At 42.1% G+C, this 15314-nt stretch overlaps 1 long non-coding RNA gene across 2 annotated transcripts; it reads left to right on the plus strand.

Annotated features, from left to right (window-relative positions):
* The first annotated feature begins 4866 nt into the window (after positions 1-4866).
* Positions 4867-13937, plus strand: LOC310680501. 2 transcript variants are annotated; one of them, XR_014512817.1, is made up of 3 exons: positions 4867-4989; positions 10088-10252; positions 13840-13937. It is a non-coding gene; the product is annotated as an uncharacterized lncRNA (long non-coding RNA). The 2 variants fall into 2 exon arrangements; XR_014512818.1 differs by lacking the exon at positions 13840-13937 and adding an exon at positions 12292-12534.
* The last annotated feature ends 1377 nt before the right edge of the window (positions 13938-15314 follow it).

The raw sequence follows: 15314 nt of genomic DNA on the forward strand, positions 1-15314 counted from the left end.
TAGCCCACCATATGCAAAAGAAAAAGAGGGAGAAATAGGAACAATTTAGGCTGGCGGTGATTTTGCGACATGAGCCATTGAATGCTCTTTTTTGACACACTATTGAGTGAACAAGGAATTCAAAGAGTTTGAACTCGAACAAGTTTTCTGCCTCAATAGGCCATAATCAGTCCCAAAGAACTGAGTATTGCTCAGTGTAGTGGTCTGCTCTCAAGGCTAACCAGCGTGGGGGTTTTTTTCTCGGCCCGCTATTATAATGCGCATCAAAGAAAGAGCTCTTATGTTGCCTGTCCTCTTATCAATCCCGCTAAAACCTAAATCTCTTTAGGACAGTTTTTGAAACCTTAAGGGAGCGGGAGGGCGGGGGGTTGGAGTTAGGTGCCATTCTCAAATGTATCGGCAGGGCACATTGCTAATGTTACCAAGTATACAGAAGCAAAATATATATAAGCACAAAGCAGACTGCCATTGCTAAAACAGGGAAAGCTAAGGCTCGATTTGTAAATGTGTGCAAAAGTGTTAACTTTTTTAAAAAAGGAGCTTTTCAAGATTGTCTTGACCCTACTGCTGCTTAAATAATGCATTTCCAAATCAATTCTGAGTTCAGCATCCCTGTTTTATTATCAGATTTCGTTGTTAATGCTATGTCAAAATGTAAAACTACTACTGCTACTACTATAAAAATAAAATGGGCACCTCCTTTGAAATAATGTTACATTAACAGCACTCAGGCTAGACTTTGCACTTTCTGCTCTCATAATACTTATGATTATATTCGGATCCCAGTTTGTGCATGTTAATTGCAGTCTCTGCACATAATGGAAAATGACAACAATGAATTTCATCAATCAGGATGCAACTTCCTTAATCCTCGGAAAGTAGTAACCCATGACATTGTGACATTTTACAATTATTAGACTTTCTTTTAGCCTCCTATAATGAAAAAGAATAGTGATTCATAAGCTCATTGCTCTTGCATTTTTTTTTTCTGCTTTAAAGAATCATGGATATTATTAATTATTATTAATGTTATTATTTTTTCAAAAGTCATACATAGTTAATGTGACACACATGAAAAGGTAGGATGTCTTTGTGGCAACACTTTAAATTCCTTCACTTGACCTTTCTGACCATTTATCTTATGCCTAAATCCATAACCGTTTGGCTTTCAAGTTCCTGCTCACAATTTTCCAGTGCATCTAAGGACTTGCAGGTGCCTAACAAGTCTTTTTGTCCCTTGAACAACAACCTAGACTGGTGACTGGGAGCAGCCGCCGAGACCATATAACACCGGTCTTGAAAGACCTACATTGGCTCCCAGTACATTTCCGAGCACAATTCAAAGTGTTGGTGCTGACCTTTAAAGCCCTAAACGGCCTCGGTCCAGTATATCTGAAGGAGCATCTCCACCCCCATCGTTCTGCCCGGACACTGAGGTCCAGCTCCGAGGGCCTTCTGGCGGTTCCCTCACTGCGAGAGGCCAAGTTACAGGGAACCAGGCAGAGGGCCTTCTTGGTAGTGGCGCCCGCCCTGTGGAACACCCTCCCATCAGATGTCAAAGCGATAAACAACTACCTGACATTCAGAAGACATCTGAAGGCAGCCCTGTTCGGGGAAGTTTTTAATATGTGACATTTTAGTGTATTTTTCATCTTTGTTGGAAGCCGCCCAGAGTGGCTGGGGAAACCCAGCCAGATGGGCGGGGTACAAATAATATATTATTATTATTATTATTATTATTATTATTATTATTACCTCTTTCACCCATCTACTCTTGCCATATTACTACTGTTGAAATTTGCTTTGATACATCGTCTTGTCTTGATCCTGGGGTCGCAGTCCCCTTCTCCAGGGAATGAGGTCAAGGACACTGAGTCAGAAGGGAAACTTTACACAGGGTCAACCCCAGGAGCAGTTCTCTGGTTCGAAAGCTTCAGCTGGTGAAGAATTTGGCAGCCAGGTTGCTCTCTGGGACAAGATGGTTGGAGCATATTACACCGACCCTGGCCCGACTGTACTGGCTGCCAATTAGCTCCTGGGCCCAATTCAAAGTGCTGGTTTTGACCTATATAACAGCTCAGGACCGCAATACCTCAAGGACAGCCTTTCCCCTTATAAACCATCCTGGGCTCTGCATTCATCATCTTAGGCAGTGGCGTAGCGTGGGTTGTCAGCACCCAGGGCAAGGCAAGTAATTTGCGCCCCCTAACCCGTGGATTTGCGCCCCCTAACCCTAACCCCCAAATGTTGCGCCCGGTGTGGCCGCCCCCCCCTGCACCCCCCACGCTACGCCACTGATTTTAGGCCCTTCTTCAGGTGTCTCCACATAAGGTCCAGAGGGTGGCACCATGAGAAAAAGGCCTTCTTTGTAGTGGCTCCCTATTTGTGGAATTTTTAGGTGCCAGGCAAAAAACATTCCTCTTCAACAATTAATATTCTACAGCCTTTTAAATGTGTCTGCGGGAAGGGGGTTTATTGTTTTGCTGTTCTTTTTTTGTTTGATTGTTTTTACTTGATTTTGTCCTGTATTTTATGCTGTGAACTATCCTGAGATCCTATAATAAAGGGAGATAAATAATAATAATAATAATAATAATAATAATAATAATAATAATAAATTTTATTTATACCCCGCTCTCCCCAGCCAAGACCGGGCTCAGGGCAGCTAACACCTGATATAAAAACAAATTAATTGAAATACAACTTAAAAACAAGATTAAAATACAACATTTTAACATTAATATATTAAAATACAGCCTCATTTCAATGGAAACTCAAATCAAAAACTTTTGGGGGGATGAAAACGTCCAGACTTCACCAAGGCTAACTTTCCAGACTGGTCCTACATGGGCCAGAAAAAAGCCAGGGAAGACCCCAAGTAGGAGTTCCATCACAGGAGGGGAAAGGAAAAAAGAAGAGGGGGGAGGGAATATAAATCCAAGAAGGAAGGAAGGAAGGAAGGAAGGAAGGAAGGAAGGAAGGAAGGAAGGAAAGAAAGAAAGAAAGAAAGAAAGAAAGAAAGAAAGAAAGAAAGAAAGAAAGCAAGCAAGCCTCTGGTGTCAGTGTTCTTCTAAACCAAGAATGGCACATTGCTGTTCTCCAAGTCCTAGGATTCCATTGTAAAAGCCACAATACAACCAATGTATTATCTGATTAAAAGACTGCTGTGTGCTGGGGACCTTCAGAGGAAGAGTCACCATTCATTGAAGATAAATCTTCCTGCTTTGGTATAGGTTTTGTTCTAAAGTTGACTGTTGCTGAAGCAACAGCGGGTCACAGTTTTCCTCTAGCATCCAGCCCGAGCCCTGCACAAGGCAGCTTTGCTTTATTTGGCCTTATCCTTGCCCTGGACCTCATGGAGGTCAGCAATTGCTTCAGAAAACATCTAGCTTGCCATGTAATGGTGGATGCTCCCTTCCAACACAAGTGGGTCCAACATGCAGTTGGTGGGAGGATAATGTCAAGGTGGGGAATCCAGACCCATGTGGTCTATCTGACTCATTATTGTCCACCCTGAGAGACAGCAACACTCCAGGATTCTCTCCCAGCCCTATCTGAAGATGTCAAAGATTGAACAGGTCTACCATGGCCCTTCCTCACTCTTTGCTCTACCTATCTATGCCCTACAGGTAAATAATGGATGACTAGGGTCTTCTCAGTGGCTCCACAGATTATAGAATGCTTTGCCCTATGAAGAAAGTTAACTCCCTCCCTTGCCATTTTCCATTGGGTACTAAAAGCTAGTGCTATTCTAGGCTGCATCAACAAAAGCGTCGAGATCAAGGGAAGTAATAGCACCACTCTAGTCAGCCTTAGTCAGACCACACCTGGAATACCGTGTCCAATTTTAGGCACCACTGTTTAAGAAGGATATTGACAATCGGTAATGTGTGTAGAGGAGGACAACCAAGATGATCAAGGGTATGGAGGAACCATTCCTTATGTAGAATGGTTGAGGGAACTGGGTATATTTAGCCTGGAGAAGAGGCGGCTGAGAGGAGATATGACAGCCATCTTCAAATATTTAATATCTTCCACATGGAAGCTGGAGCATGCTTGTTTTCTCCTGCTCTGGAGGCTAGGACCAAAACCAAGGTATTAAAATTACAAGAAAGGAGATTCTGACTAAGCATCAGGAAGAACCTTCCATCAGTAAGAACTGTTCGACAGTGGAACAGACTCCCTTGGGAGATGGTGGACTCTCCTTCACTAGAGAGGTTGGATGGTCATCGGTCATGGATGCTTTGGTGACAATTCATGCATTACAGGGGGTTGGACTTAGATGACCATCAGAGTTTCTTGCAGTTCTATGATTCTAAAGAAATTTTATTCTGGCAGACTATTATTGAATGTGGCAGACAGATTACTCAGTTGATTTCCCCCCTCCACACAAGATGGTCAATTTAATGAAATCATAACATTAAATGTTTTTAGATTCCCCAAGTGGTCCTTTTGCACCAGATGTTTAAATTAGCTACGTTTGCATTAAAATTTGTACCAAACTTCTCTGCTGTCCCTATTTGCTATTAGGCCCAATTTAAAGTATTGACCTCAGCCTATATCAGGGGTGGGAACCTCCAGACAGTGGGCCAAATTAGACCCATTAGATATCCCAGTTTGCCACATGGGGCCATTTTCCCAAGCCCTCCTCATCAAATCACAGTCTCAGTCCTGTTGTCATATGGGATGGACACTGAGAGACATCCCTTTGAAGTCCCTATACAAGCAGTATCTAATGAACCTGCTTGGAAACAGTCTTCAAAGGCAATGTTGTCACGTGATGTCATAATTATGGCAGGTGATTGCCAGGTGGGCAGTCCCACCCACCTGTGAAGCTTGGCCCCTCTGCAAAGCCCTGGGGCCAAAATTAAATATTCACCTCCAGGCCTCGACGTATTGCATTAACCCAGGAGTCCTTTCTAGGTAACAGGAGTACTCCTGTAAATCGCATGTCACTTGAGTTGGCTGATAGCCACTGATCAGCTCAATGTGAGTGTTCCATTTTTATATCTTAAGTACATACCCTCCAACTGTCCCGATTTTCCAGGGACAATCCTGGAATTACAGAAGCTGTCCCAGTTTCTGGTTTGATCCCAGAATGTCCTGGCTTTCCTTTTTCCTCCCCTCCATGTCTTGAAGAACAATTAAAAATGGTGTGTGTGTGTAGGTGCAAAAACAGAGTCCTGTTTATACTGACAATATAATCCCTGCACCAAATGAAGGAAATAGTGAAGCTGGCATATGAAGCCCTTCCTGTAATTTTGAAGGAAAATGGAACCAATCCGCTTTAAATTCTCTCATGGCATTGCTTCAGCAGCTAGCCATTTTTAAGGAAATGTGTGGAGTGTTTATTCCCAGTGGCGTAGCGTGGGGGGTGCAGGGGGGGCCCGGCCGCACCGGGCGCAACATCTGGGGGTTAGGGTTAGGGGGCGCAAATCCATGGGTTAGGAGGCGCAAATCCACACGTTAGGGGGCGCAAATTACTTCCCTTGCCCCGGGTGCTGACAACCCACGCTATGCCACTGTTTATTCCTTTATTGTAAATTGACCCTTATACTGTCTCCTTAGAAGTAAGCCCCACTGTATTCAATGAAACTCACTCCCAGGTAACTGGGCTGCCTTACGCTGCAATCCTAGGCATTTTTACTCAGAACTAAGTCCCAATGAGAGTTCAATAGGATTTGCTTTCTGGTATGTTCCTGATCATTCTCACACTTGCTTCTATTATTATTATTATTATTATTATTACTATTACTATTATCATCATCCACCTTTTTCCCTCACATGGACTCAAGGCAGCTTACAGATAAAAATTTATTACACAATCCCTTCCCTCACACATTTTTTTTTCTTTACAACAATCATGTAGGTTTGGCAGAGAGGTTGTAATTGGCTCCAGGTAACAGATGTATATGTTCGTATGATGTATATGTGTGCGGGAAATCAAACACAGGAGAAGCTTCCTGATGTAGAGAAGAATGTCCCTATTTTCATCGGAGAAATGTTGGAAGGTATGGCAGTAGCCACACGATTAAAAAAGGACAGATTTTTGGAGTGTGGCTTTTGTACCTTCCTGAGTGCTGTTAGCCAGTTTGTCTGCACAGGTACCAAAAACACATGGCATAGAAAAGGCCCTAAGGTAGCTTCATCCTACCTTGATTTTGAACATATAGTAGCACTTGAAGTAACTTGAAAATTAGGCAGAGTGGGGATCATTTCTAAACTCTTATTTAATTCTAGGTTCTGTCAACTTTGTGCATTCAAATTGCTTCTCACATGTCACACTAACTGCCAGAAAATGTATCTCATGTGTCTGATTTTATTTTATATTATGGCTTCCAGATGGTAGACTACTTATGGAGTAATCCTCACTTTTTGATCTCCTTTGTTCGAAAAACTGAACCACGTACTGGTCACAGCATAATAACCTAATCTTGCAAATTGATGCATCTTTTCTTTTTTTGCTTACAATAGCATGGATCATCTGCAACATTGCCTGAATAAACGTACCATTTGTCACCAGCTAAAAAAGCTGTCATCATTAACTTGATTAATCAAATGCTGCTGTTAAAGATGGATTGAAAGCACAAAATAGTCAGCCCAGTGCCACGTAATGAAGAGATTAATTTGAACAAGACAACCAATTTTGTATAACAACTCTCATGCTTTACTTAGAAAGCCATCAATTAGTTGTTGTTTTCTCCCCCTTGGCATACTGTTTTGTCTTTCGGAACAACAAAAAGGCAATTTGCTCAAAAGTCAATCTGCTTTGTGTGTTGTTGTTGTTTTAAAAAATGGCGGAGTTAAGTACCTCCGCCCTCTTTAGTTCTGTAATCTGAAACCTTGACTTTGATAGCCAAAAGGAAATTAATGATAGAAGAGAAAAAGTTACAATGGAATTATTCCCCTCTCAGGATATCACTAATTTCCTTTTTGTAATGTGATCATAATTCTGGTAGCAGGAGTTGCAACAAGGAAGGCCTATGAAGACCTTCATTCCTTCATTATCTTGGATGGAGATGAATGTATCCCATGCTCAGGGTGCCAACTTTAGTCATGAAGAAAGTTGCTAACCCACTTAATCAGCTGCTATTGTTTGGGCCACAGGGGGGGGGGGTTGAAAAGGCATTTTAAAGAGGCAGTGCTCTGATCATTTATTTTTATGCGTACAATAGCCCTGTCCATGTTGTATTAACCAAGAACATATTCTATGCATTATGGGCTCATCACACCACTCTCATCAATATGCAGGGATGGGGAAATCTGTCTCTCTAGGGTTCTCTTTCTTCCAGTCAGTTTGCAACATGTTCGTACCAGTTTACAGATCTTTAGTGGGCATTTATTCTAACATGTGCATTTTTGTATGCAATTCCCCCCTAGTAGCATGGAATTTTGTTTGTTGTTTTCAACAATGTACACATTTTTGTACACATGTTAGAGTTGGAAAAGGATGTCACAGATTTCAGAGAAGTGCAAATTTGAAAGGATAGCTGTCTGTTGGTTCACATATTGTTCCGGGAAGTGCAGATTAGGTAAATTTGCATTAAAATGTGATAGGAATGAAATGTGCCCTGCTCACCTGATGGCAGGTCATACAAGGATACAGGTGTGCAGGAAAGCCAAAAGTTCCTCTGTCAATCCCAAAGCAAAGTGTGTAGAATCCAGCAGAACTGTGCAAGTCCCCCCCACACACACACACACTTGATTTGGGACCCAGTTTCATGATTCTGATTGGCCTGGCCCAGCCCTAATGTTCAACCAGAGTTTTAAATCCACATTAAAAATGTGGTTGCCAGTAAGGAGAGGGGAAGAAGAAAAAGACAATCCAAGCACCAGTCTCTGTTTATAGTGTCTCTTTCTCTTCCTGACCCACCATTCATTCATTCATTCATTCATTCATTTCCTAACACATATATACCACTTGATAGGTTTTTTTAAAACAAAAAACCAAGAGGTTTAAAAAACATTAAAACTATCACTAAGAAAAATTAGCAACAACAATTTAAGACTTTCAAATCTTCTTAAAGTACATCTAACTTCCCGTCGTCTCCGTATTTCATTTCATATTTACTAACTTGTTACAAAAACCTATCCAATCGTTTTATAATAAAGTATTATTTCTCCTGAGTCCTTGTTTCTTACTTGGTACAGCTACAGAAGTTATTCAAAGGCAGCGACTGAGTTCATACTGCCACAATTGTTCTTAAGATATGTTTTGAAAACTTCCCATTTTGCACTAAACATTTGTTTTGAATTATCTTTCAATTTTTTGGTTAATTTTGGTTTGTTGTTGTTGGCTTTGTTGTTTAGTCGTTTAGTCGTGTCCGACTCTTCGTGACCCCATGGACCAGAGCACGCCAGGCACTCCTGTCTTCCACTGTCTCCCTCAGTTTGGTCAAACTCATGTTGGTAGCTTCAAGAACACTGTCCAGCCATCTCGTACTCTGTCGTCCCCTTCTCCTTGTGCCCTCCATCTTTCCCAGCATCAGGGTCTTTTCCAGGGAGTCTTCTCTTCTCATGAGGTGGCCAAAGTATTGTAGCCTCAGCTTCACGATCTGTCCTTCCAGTGAGCACTCAGCTGATTTCCTTAACAATGGATAGGTTTCATCTTCTTGCAGTCCATGGGACTCTCAAGAGTCTCCTCCAGCACCATAATTCAAAAGCATCAATTCTTCGGCAATCAGCCTTCTTTATGGTCCAGCTCTCACTTCCATGGCTTTAAATGTATGGACCTTTGTCGGCAAGGTGCTTTTTAAGATGCTGTCTAGGTTTGTCATTACTTTTCTCCCAAGAAGCAGGCATCTTTTAATTTTGTGACTGCTGTCACCATCTGCAGTGATCATAGAACCCAAGAAAGTAAAATCTCTCACTGTCTCCATTTCTTCCCCTTCTTTGGCTAGCTCTGCATATTCAACTAATTTCTGTAACTATTCTGACCTGGAAAAATTTTTATCCAGTTTCCAGTTATTCACTATTAAGATTTTCACAGTGACGGGCATATATTCCTAGGACACTTTTAAGAAATCTCAGAGCAGCCCATCACAGGAAGCAGAGTAATTACACTTGTCACATCAGGGCGCTCTCAGATTACTGGGTTCTGGCTGGATCCTTGATTTGACTGGAGCTCTACTTTGTGCCATACTTAACCTACTGGTTAATTCAGACCTGGTATTATGAAATTATCAAGAGAACCACTAATGCCATAAATCTAAATACTGTGACATTTCCAAATTATATACTACACTGATGGGGAGACACTAGATTGGGTAGTTAGACGATGACTCTTGAAAATGACCTTATAGAAGCATTTATTTCACAACACTTTAGCCTCATTTTGATTAATTGGATCTAGACATTTTCCTCATTGGGGAACTGCAAAAGATGCCAATCAGCTGAGATCACACACAGAATCCATGTAATTTGCCATCTGTCCCAGGTTAGGAAGCATAACAGGATCTCCAAAGACATACAGGTAAACTCTCGTGCTAAATAAACTTTCTCTTTAAAAAAAAAGAGAGAGAGAAAGAGTGCTTGCTTATCAAAAATACTCTAGAGGGAAAAAGAATCAGAATGAATGTAACCTCCTCCTAATGAGGCAGTAATGCATAATTATCATAATACACACACTTCTCTCCATAGAGGAATATTTATAAACACGAGAACACTCTGGTTTGCGCGAGTATACAAATTGTTGTACCTCTTGTGGTTTTGTCTCATTGCAGCAATGTTAATGAATTTTGTTAAGTCTAAGCTCGGTCATTTGGAGAGCGAGAATAAAAATGGGAAATCTTACGTCTTCTTTTTTTAACTCTTGCCGTTGGCTGCAGTGAGGATGTGGCAGCAGAGCCCTGAATGAAATCAAGGCAGCACTGATCATTCAGGTAGGGCTGCCATACATCTGGGAACTGGACTGCAAAATTGTGTCTGGGGAAACCCAGGTATATGGCAAGTAGGGCAATATTTTAACAACAACTTTCAGAAGAAGGGGGGAAAGAGCTCAACAGCTTTGTCCGGATTTTCACTTTTAGGAATAGGGCAAGCCTAATTCAGGTACTTATTTGTCCTGTGTTTTTTACTTTATTTTTAGTTTCTCCTACTGTTTCGTCAAGATGTAATCATTAAAAAAAGCATCGAACCTGGTTTTTGTCAAAGCTAGGGTGCACAATGAAACAACCTTCAGAATCAGCTTCCTGTTTCAAGGCTGCTTGAAAAGTCCAGCCTTTCGAGACCACCTTTCTAACATAGATCCCAGGTAGGATTGACCATTTAAGTCCATGTAGGCCTCATGATCGAAATGCCCTTATACCTCTCTAAGTACACCATCTCAACACTTTTACTGCGCCCTACCAACTCTGCTGGTAATTGGAGAGCCAGTGTGGTGTAGTGGTTAAGAGCGGTAGTCTCGTAATCTGGGGAACCGGGTTCACTTCCCCGCTCCTCCACATGCAGCTGCTGGGTGACCTTGGGCTAGTCACACTTCTTTGAAGTCTCTCAGCCCCACTCACCTCACAGAGTGTTTGTTGTGGGGGAGGAAGGGAAAGGAGAATGTTAGCCGCTTTGAGACTCCTGAAGGGGAGTGAAAGGTGGGATATCAAATGCAAACTCTTCTTCTTCTTCTTCTTCTTCTGCTCAAATTATTAAGAGCACGAGATACAAAAAATGCTAATGCAATGTTTCATTTTTAAAGTGCGTTTTTAGGAATGTGAAAATCTGAGGGCTTTGCTTGATGAGGTAAGATGGCGATAGCAAAGAAGGGTTAGTTGTGTGCACATTAAATATAGATAGACGGTAGCATATTACAGATAAAAAGAGGGAAATTTGCATTGTAATAAGGCCGCTGTTAGCATCTTAACATTGCAGTGAAGTTTATTTACTGCAGTGGAAATCAAACTCATTTTACAGGGCCTGGGTTATGAACCACAGTAAACTAAGGAAGCCGGGTGCGGGTGGGGGTGGGGAACGTAACCAGTGAAGTGAAATTAGGGAAATAAAAAGCCCTTGTTGACAAAGGTACAACATTAAACCTCTCTGCATTCTTCTGTTGCCTAAGTGTACTTGAGGAAGGAGTCTCCATCACCTTGACAGCCCGCTTTATTTCTGCACTGCGAAGTTTATTTACCTGAATTATTAATGCTGCTTTTGTTTGTAGCGATATCTTAATTTTTCCCCCCTTTTCATTCACCTGTCACAATTGTTTTTGATTCGCATCTCAGAATGATGCGCAAATCTTTAGGAAGCAATTCAGTGTCACCCACATTTTTGCTCTCTTATCGCGTGCTTCTCTCTTCATGGTAAAGCTGGGCTGTTCTGCGGGGGGTTTATCCCCCCCCCCTCCATGAAGACTGTCAGTCACAGAGATTATGCTTTAAACTTAACCAAGTGGATACAAGATCGAATTTAAACGACGTCTCATATGTCAGCAGATAGTATATCATGTAGAACCAGCAGAGCCAACGCACACATATCTTCCTAAATGATGTAAACAGTTTCTGTAGCCTATAGTGTGATCCAGAAACTGTTAGCGCAAATAGTTAAGAACATAGGAAGGTCCCTGCTGGATGAGGTCAAGGACCCATCTAGTTATAGAATTGTAGAGTTGTAGAATTGGAAGGGACCCTGAGGATCATCTAGTCCAACTCCCTGCCATTCAGGAATATGCAGCTGCCCCATACAGGAATTGAACCTGCAACCTTAGCATTATCAGTACCATGCTCTAACCAACTGATCACCATCCTGTTCTCATAGCAGGCAGACAAATGCCTGTGGTAAGCCTGAAAGCAACATCCAAATGCAACAGTATTGTAATAGATTTGGGAGGGGACCCCCTCCCCACCTAATCCCTATAAATTAATAAATGATTGGATTTTGATTATTTGGGGTGTTAAGGGAGAAATACAAATTGTCGAGGAATTCCTGAGCTAGCCTGTGCCAAATGAGCTGTCCAACTGTTTCTTAACATGACAGGGCTATGGAGGGCCATTGGCAATGCAAGAGAATTGTGTTATGTACTGAAGTTCTCACCCTGGGCCAGCAGGGGGATACTGTAGATAGTTTTCACTCAGGTCCACATATGCAAATAAGGGATTGAATGAGACGTTCAGTGATTGGATAGTTACAGAAAATGGTTACTATTGTGTTGTAGTGGAGCTCTATATAAGCAGGCTGGCTGAACCCTTCAGTTCAGTTCAGTTCTGGCCTGTGAATAAACAAGAGCTGTTTGAAGAATCCCTGTGTCATCTGATATGTTCACCCACAACTTAACAAATTGTCCTTTTCCCCCGTTGCTCTGAGGTGTGGACAGTGACAGGGGTTGGAAGGCTGCCAGCATAACTGGGTGTGAGGTGATAGGAAGAGAATCCTGAGCAAGGTTCGCTGGGAAGAAGAAGAGGAAGGAGAAAGACTGGGATCCATCTTGGGTGGGCAGGCTGCTGGCGGGCTGCAAAAGATGCCTTGGGCTCCATGGTTGCCCTGCTGTGGTGGATATGCCCCTCTTGAAATGCCCATGCCGTAAGATCTGGACTCCCTCCTTGCAGACTGAAGGTGTAAATAGTTGAATAAACCATAGTTCTTAAGGCTATGACAGTCTCTGCCATGTCTCAGTGCTACAGAGGAACACAGACCCTGGCTGAGTGCTGAGAACCCCATGGGTTCTTGCCACCACTCAGCAAAGAGGGGGGGCACCTGACTTTTGTAACAGTATCATTCATACTCATGACATTCATTCATAACCCAGCAACTGTTATTTAGAGGCATACTGTCACCATCATGGCTAGTAGTCACTGAAAGCCTTATACTCCGTGGATTTGTCTAATCCTCTTTTAAAGCCATCCAAGTTGGGGAACATCACTACAGTTTTGGGGAGTTGTCTAAGGAGCTCGGTGTTGCATTCCTTATGTGTGCTATTTCACACCCCATATTTTTCATGGAGCGTGAGGAGGCGCCAGAGCTGTAACTCAGTGGTACACCACAACACACACATATCTGGCTGTAAAGTAACATAACATTATATATAATAAAACTGTAATTGTCACATCAAAAAATTGCAAAGCACAGTTCCTGGTGGCAATACCATATCATATTACTATTAACCTTCTATATGCTTTTAGTGTCGTAAAGTCCACGGATAGTCAAGACCAGTTCTCAAGATACACCCTTGTTTTGCCCATTGGGCTTCTTCAGCGACAAGATTTCCAGGAGAAACAAGGTGTATCCTAAGAACTGCTCTATCATCAGCTGCCTTATTGTTACTAAGTAGTTCTGTTTGTTACACTCTCATAACATATAATGTTATGTTACTTTACAGCCAGTTGCGTGTGTGTTGTGGTATTCTGAACATGATTTACGTAATGAGGCAATTGTGGTATGTGTTAACTCAGTGGTACACAGCAGAATCAGTCAGTCCCCAGTAAAAAGTTAAGAGGTTCAAGTGCGTATTATGCAGAAAACACAAGTTGCAATCCTGTTTGCTATTGAGCTATTCCACTTTCCCTCCTCAAAGAAGATTCTGAGAACTGTGGTTTGTTAACTGGTGAATGACCAGAATCCTTTTCTTTTTTGGGGGGGGGGTGTCAAATGTCATTTAAAGGTACAGTGTGTACATAGGCCGAAATCGACTTCCATCAGATTTAAGGAGCCCAGTAGTGAAGCCAGCAGCTATGATCCAAGCCAGAGTTTTTAGCACTGTAATCAATGAATTAAGCACATATAAATTGTGGGCTGAACTGCAGCCAACTTCTTGGCAGCAAATTTTTCTATGCATTCAAGAGCATTCTTTTAGAAAGCTTACTGTTTTAGAAAACTGGGCCTCCTTTGAATTTACACAGCACCTTTTTGTTTCAGAGCCCTGGAAATACATTTCAAAATGACGCAGGTAGAAGAAAATGGAAAAAGGGACACTTTACTCATCTGCAAGTTACTTCAGGCTCATGTGTGCTTTTTGAACTCCTATCTCACACCCAGGTATCACAAAGATTCTACTGAGAAAGTAATATTGGTAGAGACCATATGTTCAAACGCCATACCATTTCAAACAGACATGGCTTGTTGAAAGAAAAAATGAAAACTTTCCCCCTTCCCCATCCCCCTGCCTTTGATTTTTTCTTCCCCCCAGAAGGATGAAATGAAAGGGACAGTGATACATATTTTAAGCCCTGTGAATTCACAATGGGGCTTTAGAATAAAGAGGGTTTTTTAAAAAAAAAGAGAGAAAGAAAGAAACCTTTGAACTAAACAAAGGTCCATCGCTGTGCACTTATTTTGCACAGCCACCTCGGAAAGGAAATGATGCTCAATGGAGGGACCAGCTGGCTTTTGCTGTTGCACCTCTCCTGACACCAGACAGAAGCATCATCCCAGCCACTATCAATCCACTGTATGTCATGTCATTGACTCCTCTTGGTCCTGATCTCTTATCTCGTAGAGATTTCTTTTCTAGTCAAATGCCCTGTGAAAGTATCCACTCTGGGCCTTGCATCTGAGTATCTCTTTGTACTCCCCTGTAGCCTAGCAAGCTGCATTAAGTTGATTAAAGTGGCTCTATAGACAGTTACTTAGGCTCTTACACTGCCCTTAGATTAAAGACAAGGCAGCGTCCTCCTTTCAAGAGTTCTTCTTCTTCTCCCCTCCCTCTCGCGAAACTGCAACTTTCAAAAGGGGTCAGTAAAAGACAAAGGCTCTTATGAACCCGAGTAGGAAAAAAGGCTTTTATGACAAATGATTTCTAATTTCCCCCTTTGTTCCGAAAAAGGCACCAGTTATGCTGCCAGAAATGTAACAAGCCATCCATGGGCCTTGATCGAAAGCTCCTCTTGAAGGCTCCCGCATAAGAGAGCCAGACAAGTAGCCATCATTTCCCCCTAAATAATAAGAATACTCCATCTGCTTTGAATCTGGGGGGAAAGGGGAGGGATGTCAATTCTAACTATGCAGACTCAACCTAGTAGAGAGGACAAGTGGGAATTGTTTTCATTTTGTGGGTGGTGGTGGTTGGAAAGAAAGGGCTGAAGTGTATGTGTGTGTGTTGCCAACATGTGTGAGATAGTTTCGGCGTCAACTAAGTTCTACTGAGAGTAGAGCTATTGATATTAATGCCACTAATTCAGGGGTGATCACACACTTTTAAACTATATTCCTGTGATGCGAGGTTTAACAGGTGGGCAACAAAAGTTGATCCTGTGAACTCATAGCATTGCCAGGAGAGCTATTGCAAGGTTGGAAGGACAAGCAGCCACCATCCATTCCTCTGGAGTAAATATTTCACGGCACTTTCTACAGTTTAAAGGTAAAGGGTAAAGGGACCCCTGACCGTTAGGTCC

This window comes from Podarcis tiliguerta (assembly GCF_965153285.1).
Source record: "Podarcis tiliguerta genome assembly, chromosome: 6".
Lineage (NCBI taxonomy): Eukaryota > Metazoa > Chordata > Lepidosauria > Squamata > Lacertidae > Podarcis > Podarcis tiliguerta.